Source organism: Rhinoderma darwinii, unplaced genomic scaffold (assembly GCF_050947455.1).
Source record: "Rhinoderma darwinii isolate aRhiDar2 unplaced genomic scaffold, aRhiDar2.hap1 Scaffold_728, whole genome shotgun sequence".
Lineage (NCBI taxonomy): Eukaryota > Metazoa > Chordata > Amphibia > Anura > Rhinodermatidae > Rhinoderma > Rhinoderma darwinii.
This window is the reverse complement of record NW_027464289.1, coordinates 288,780-294,779: the sequence shown is the minus strand read 5'-3', so window position 1 is coordinate 294,779 and position 6,000 is coordinate 288,780. Positions and strand designations below refer to the sequence as shown.

Sequence of the window (6,000 nt, the reverse complement as noted above, 5' to 3'; positions counted from 1 at the left end):
AGGGGTTACAGATGATGCAGTGTGGGAGGGCAGTGCTGGGTCTGGCAGTGCAGGGGTTACAGATGATGCAGTGTGGGAGGGCAGTGCAGGGTCTGGCAGTGCAGGGGTTACAGATGATGCAGTGCTGGGTCTGGCAGTGCAGTGGTTACAGATGATGCAGTGAGGGAGGGCAGTGCTGGGTCTGGCAGTGCAGGGGTTACAGATGATGCCGTGAGGGAGGGCAGTGCTGGGTCTGGCAGTGCAGGGGTTACAGATGATGCAGTGAGGGAGGGCAGTGCTGGGTCTGGCAGTGCAGGGGTTACAGATGATGCCGTGAGGGAGGGCAGTGCTGGGTCTGGCAGTGCAGGGGTTACAGATGATGCAGTGAGGGAGGGCAGTGCTGGGTCTGGCAGTGCAGGGGTTACAGATGATGCAGTGAGGGAGGGTAGTTCTGGGTCTGGCAGTGCAGGGGTTACAGATGATGCCGTGAGGGAGGGCAGTGCTGTGTCTGGCAGTGCAGGGGTTACAGATGATGCAGTGAGGGAGGGCAGTGCAGGGGTTACAGATGATGCAGTAAGGGAGGGCAGTGCTGGGTCTGGCAGTGCAGGGGTTACAGCTGATGCAGTGAGGGAGGGCAGTGCTGGATCTGGCAGTGCAGGAGTTACAGACGATGCTGTGAGGGAGGGCAGTGCTGGGTCTGGCAGTGCAGGGGTTACAGATGATGCAGTGAGGGAGGGTAGTGCTGAGTCTGGCAGTGCAGGGGTTACAGCTGATGCAGTGAGGGAGGGCAGTGCTGGGTCTGGCAGTGCAGGAGTTATAGATGATGCAGTGAGGGAGGGCAGTGCTGGGTCTGGCAGTGCAGGGGTTACAGATGATGCCGTGAGGGAGGGCAGTGCTGGGTCTGGCAGTGCAGGGGTTACAGATGATGCAGTGAGGGAGGGCAGTGCTGGGTCTGGCAGTGCAGGGGTTACAGATGATGCAGTGAGGGAGGGCAGTGCTGGGTCTGGCAGTGCAGGGGTTACAGATGATGCAGTGAGGGAGGGCAGTGCTGGGTCTGGCAGTGCAGGGGTTACAGATGATGCAGTGAGGGAGGGCAGTGCTGGGTCTGGCAGTGCAGGGGTTACAGATGATGCAGTGAGGGAGGGCAGTGCTGGGTCTGGCAGTGCAGGGGTTACAGATGATGCAGTAAGGGAGGGCAGTGCTGGGTCTGGCAGTGCAGGGGTTACAGATGATGCAGTGAGGGAGGGCAGTAGAGTCTTGCAGGGAGGAGGTGACGCTGCAGATGACAGAGGTTTGCAGAGAGAAGGTAGGTGCCACGAATACAATTATTACATTCTTCTAATGCTGCACATATTTACCTGTATAATGTAACAATGAGACAATAACCTGATGATATATAATCTACAGTCTGTCACCTGACCGATGTACACAATCTACATACATAGAACACTACTCCCCCCAACATGACCTGACCACTGGACATTATCATAATACAATTATATTATACTCTATAACTACAATACTACAACCCCCAACATGACTTGAACACTGGGCATTATCATAATACTGTTCTATGATACTCTATACATAGAACACTACAACCCCCAACATGATCCGACCACTGGACATGACCATAGTGCAATTTTATAATACTCTACACATAGAACACTCAAAGCTTCAACCTGACTACTGAACATCATCATAGATAGACCACTGCATCCTGTCCTCATAGGAGTCTTCCTTCTCCAGTAGGTGTAGATAGACCAATGTGTCCTGTCCTCATAGGAGTCTTCCTTCTCAAGTAGGTGTAGATAGACCACTGCATCCTGTCCTCATAGGAGTCTTCCTTCTCAAGTAGGTGTAGATAGACCAATGTGTCCTGTCCTCATAGGAGTCTTCCTTCTCCAGTAGGTGTAGATAGAGCAATGTGTCCTGTCCTCATAGGAGTCTTCCTTCTCCAGTAGGTGTAGATAGACCAATGTGTCCTATTCTCATAGGAGTCTTCCATCTCCAGTAGGTGTAGATAGACCAATGTGTCCTGTCCTCATAGGAGTCTTCCCTCTCCAGTAGGTGTAGATAGACCAATGTGTCCTGTCCTCATATGAGTCTTCCATCTCCAGTAGGTGTAGATAGACCAATGTGTCCTGTCCTCATAGGAGTATTTCTTCTCCAGTAGGTGTAGATAGACCAATGTGTCCTGTTCTCATAGGAGTCTTCCTTCTCCAGTAGGTGTAGATAGACCAATGTGTCCTGTCCTCATAGGAGTCTTCCTTCTCCAGTAGGTGTAGATAGACCACTGCATCCTGTCCTCATAGGAGTCTTCCTTCTCCAGTAGGTGTAGATAGACCACAGCATCCTGTCCTCATAGGAGTCTTCCTTCTCCAGTAGGTGTAGATAGACCAATGTGTCCTGTCATCATAAGGGTTTTCCTTCTCCAGTAGGTGTAGAAAGACCAATGTGTCCTGTCCTCATAGGAGTCTTCCTTCTCTAGTAGGTGTAGATAGACAAATGTGTCCTGTCCTCATAGGAGTCTTCCTTCTCCAGTAGTTGTAGATAGACCACTGCATCCTGTCCTCATATGAGTATTCCTTCTCCAGTAGGTGTAGATAGACCAATGTGTCCTGTCCTCATAGGAGTCTTTCTTCTCCAGTAGGTGTAGATAGACCAATGTGTCCTGTCCTCATAGGAGTCTTCCTTTTCCAGTAGGTGTAGATAGACCAATGTGTCCTGTTCTCATAGGAGTCTTCCTTCTCCAGTAGGTGTAGATAGACCAATGTGTTCTGTTCTCATAGGAGTCTTCCTTCTCCAGTAGGTGTAGATAGACAAATGTGTCCTGTCCTCATAGGAGTCTTCCTTCTCCAGTAGGTATCAGTAGACCAATGTGTCCTGTTCTCATAGGAGTCTTCCTTCTCCAGGAGGTGTAGATAGACCAATGTGTCCAGTCCTAATAGGAGTCTTCCTTCTCCAGTCGGTGTAGATAGACCACAGCATCCTGTCCTCATAGGAGTCTTCCTTCTCCAGTAGGTGTAGATAGACCAATGTGTCCTGTCCTCATATGAGTCTTCCATCTCCAGTAGGTGTAGATAGACCAATGTGTCCTGTCCTCATAGGAGTCTTCCTTCTCCAGTAGGTGTAGATAGACAAATGTGTCCTGTCCTTATAGGAGTCTTCCTTCTCCAGTAGGTATCAGTAGACCAATGTGTCCTGTTCTCATAGGAGTCTTCCTTCTGCAGTAGGTGTAGATAGACCAATGTGTCCAGTCCTAATAGGAGTCTTCCTTCTCCAGTAGGTGTAGATAGACCACTGCATCCTGTCCTCATAGGAGTCTTCCTTCTCCAGTAGGTGTAGATAGACCAATGTGTCCTGTCCTCATAGGAGTCTTCCTTCTCTAGTAGGTGTAGATAGACCAATGTGTCCTGTCCTCATAGGAGTCTTCCTTCTCCAGTAGGTGTAAATAGACCAATGTGTCCTGTCCTCATAGGAGTCTTTCTTCTCCAGTAGGTGTAGATAGACCAATGTGTCCTGTCCTCATAGGAGTCTTCCTTTTCCAGTAGGTGTAGATAGACCAATGTGTCCTGTTCTCATAGGAGTCTTCCTTCTCCAGTAGGTGTAGATAGACCAATGTGTCCTGTCCTCATAGGAGTCTTCCTTCTCCAGTAGGTGTAGATAGACCAATGTGTTCTGTTCTCATAGGAGTCTTCCTTCTCCAGTAGGTGTAGATAGACAAATGTGTCCTGTCCTCATAGGAGTCTTCCTTCTCCAGTAGGTATCAGTAGACCAATGTGTCCTGTTCTCATAGGAGTCTTCCTTCTCCAGGAGGTGTAGATAGACCAATGTGTCCAGTCCTAATAGGAGTCTTCCTTCTCCAGTAGGTGTAGATAGACCACAGCATCCTGTCCTCATAGGAGTCTTCCTTCTCCAGTAGGTGTAGATAGACCAATGTGTCCTGTCCTCATAGGAGTCTTCCTTCTCTAGTAGGTGTAGATAGACCAATGTGTCCTGTCCTCATAGGAGTCTTCCTTCTCCAGTAGGTGTAAATAGACCAATGTGTCCTGTCCTCATAGGAGTCTTTCTTCTCCAGTAGGTGTAGATAGACCAATGTGTCCTGTCCTCATAGGAGTCTTCCTTTTCCAGTAGGTGTAGATAGACCAATGTGTCCTGTTCTCATAGGAGTCTTCCTTCTCCAGTAGGTGTAGATAGACCAATGTGTCCTGTCCTCATAGGAGTCTTCCTTCTCCAGTAGGTGTAGATAGACCAATGTGTTCTGTTCTCATAGGAGTCTTCCTTCTCCAGTAGGTGTAGATAGACAAATGTGTCCTGTCCTCATAGGAGTCTTCCTTCTCCAGTAGGTATCAGTAGACCAATGTGTCCTGTTCTCATAGGAGTCTTCCTTCTCCAGGAGGTGTAGATAGACCAATGTGTCCAGTCCTAATAGGAGTCTTCCTTCTCCAGTAGGTGTAGATAGACCACAGCATCCTGTCCTCATAGGAATCTTCCTTCTCCAGTAGGTGTAGATAGACCAATGTGTCCTGTCCTCATATGAGTCTTCCATCTCCAGTAGGTGTAGATAGACCACTGCATCCTGTCCTCATAGGAGTCTTCCTTCTCCAGTAGGTGTAGATAGACCAATGTGTCCTGTCCTCATAGGAGTCTTCCTTTTCCAGTAGGTGTAGATAGACCAATGTGTCCTGTTCTCATAGGAGTCTTCCTTCTCCAGTAGGTGTAGATAGACCAATGTGTTCTGTTCTCATAGGAGTCTTCCTTCTCCAGTAGGTGTAGATAGACAAATGTGTCCTGTCCTCATAGGAGTCTTCCTTCTCCAGTAGGTATCAGTAGACCAATGTGTCCTGTTCTCATAGGAGTCTTCCTTCTCCAGGAGGTGTAGATAGACCAATGTGTCCAGTCCTAATAGGAGTCTTCCTTCTCCAGTAGGTGTAGATAGACCACAGCATCCTGTCCTCATAGGAATCTTCCTTCTCCAGTAGGTGTAGATAGACCAATGTGTCCTGTCCTCATATGAGTCTTCCATCTCCAGTAGGTGTAGATAGACCAATGTGTCCTGTCCTCATAGGAGTCTTCCTTCTCCAGTAGGTGTAGATAGACAAATGTGTCCTGTCCTTATAGGAGTCTTCCTTCTCCAGTAGGTATCAGTAGACCAATGTGTCCAGTCCTAATAGGAGTCTTCCTTCTCCAGTAGGTGTAGATAGACCACTGCATCCTGTCCTCATAGGAGTCTTCCTTCTCCAGTAGGTGTAGATAGACCAATGTGTCCTGTCCTCATAGGAGTCTTCCTTCTCTAGTAGGTGTAGATAGACCAATGTGTCCTGTCCTCATAGGAGTCTTCCTTCTCCAGTAGGTGTAAATAGACCAATGTGTCCTGTCCTCATAGGAGTCTTTCTTCTCCAGTAGGTGTAGATAGACCAATGTGTCCTGTCCTCATAGGAGTCTTCCTTTTCCAGTAGGTGTAGATAGACCAATGTGTCCTGTTCTCATAGGAGTCTTCCTTCTCCAGTAGGTGTAGATAGACCAATGTGTCCTGTCCTCATAGGAGTCTTCCTTCTCCAGTAGGTGTAGATAGACCAATGTGTTCTGTTCTCATAGGAGTCTTCCTTCTCCAGTAGGTGTAGATAGACAAATGTGTCCTGTCCTCATAGGAGTCTTCCTTCTCCAGTAGGTATCAGTAGACCAATGTGTCCTGTTCTCATAGGAGTCTTCCTTCTCCAGGAGGTGTAGATAGACCAATGTGTCCAGTCCTAATAGGAGTCTTCCTTCTCCAGTAGGTGTAGATAGACCACAGCATCCTGTCCTCATAGGAATCTTCCTTCTCCAGTAGGTGTAGATAGACCAATGTGTCCTGTCCTCATATGAGTCTTCCATCTCCAGTAGGTGTAGATAGACCACTGCATCCTGTCCTCATAGGAGTCTTCCTTCTCCACTAGGTGTAGATAGACAAATGTGTCCTGTCCTCATAGGAGTCTTCCTTCTCCAGTAGGTGTAGATAGACAAATGTGTCCTGTCCTC

General features: G+C 48.3%; 1 protein-coding gene across 1 annotated transcript in view; it reads left to right on the top strand.

Annotated features, from left to right (window-relative positions):
- Window positions 1-1,182: 1,182 nt before the first annotated feature.
- Window positions 1,183-6,000, top strand: part of CGREF1 (cell growth regulator with EF-hand domain 1) — an 88,156-nt gene continuing 83,338 nt past the window's right edge. The window contains exon 1 of the mRNA XM_075849270.1: window positions 1,183-1,285. The gene's annotated coding sequence lies outside the window, so the exon portion shown is untranslated. The remainder of the gene's footprint in view (window positions 1,286-6,000) is intronic.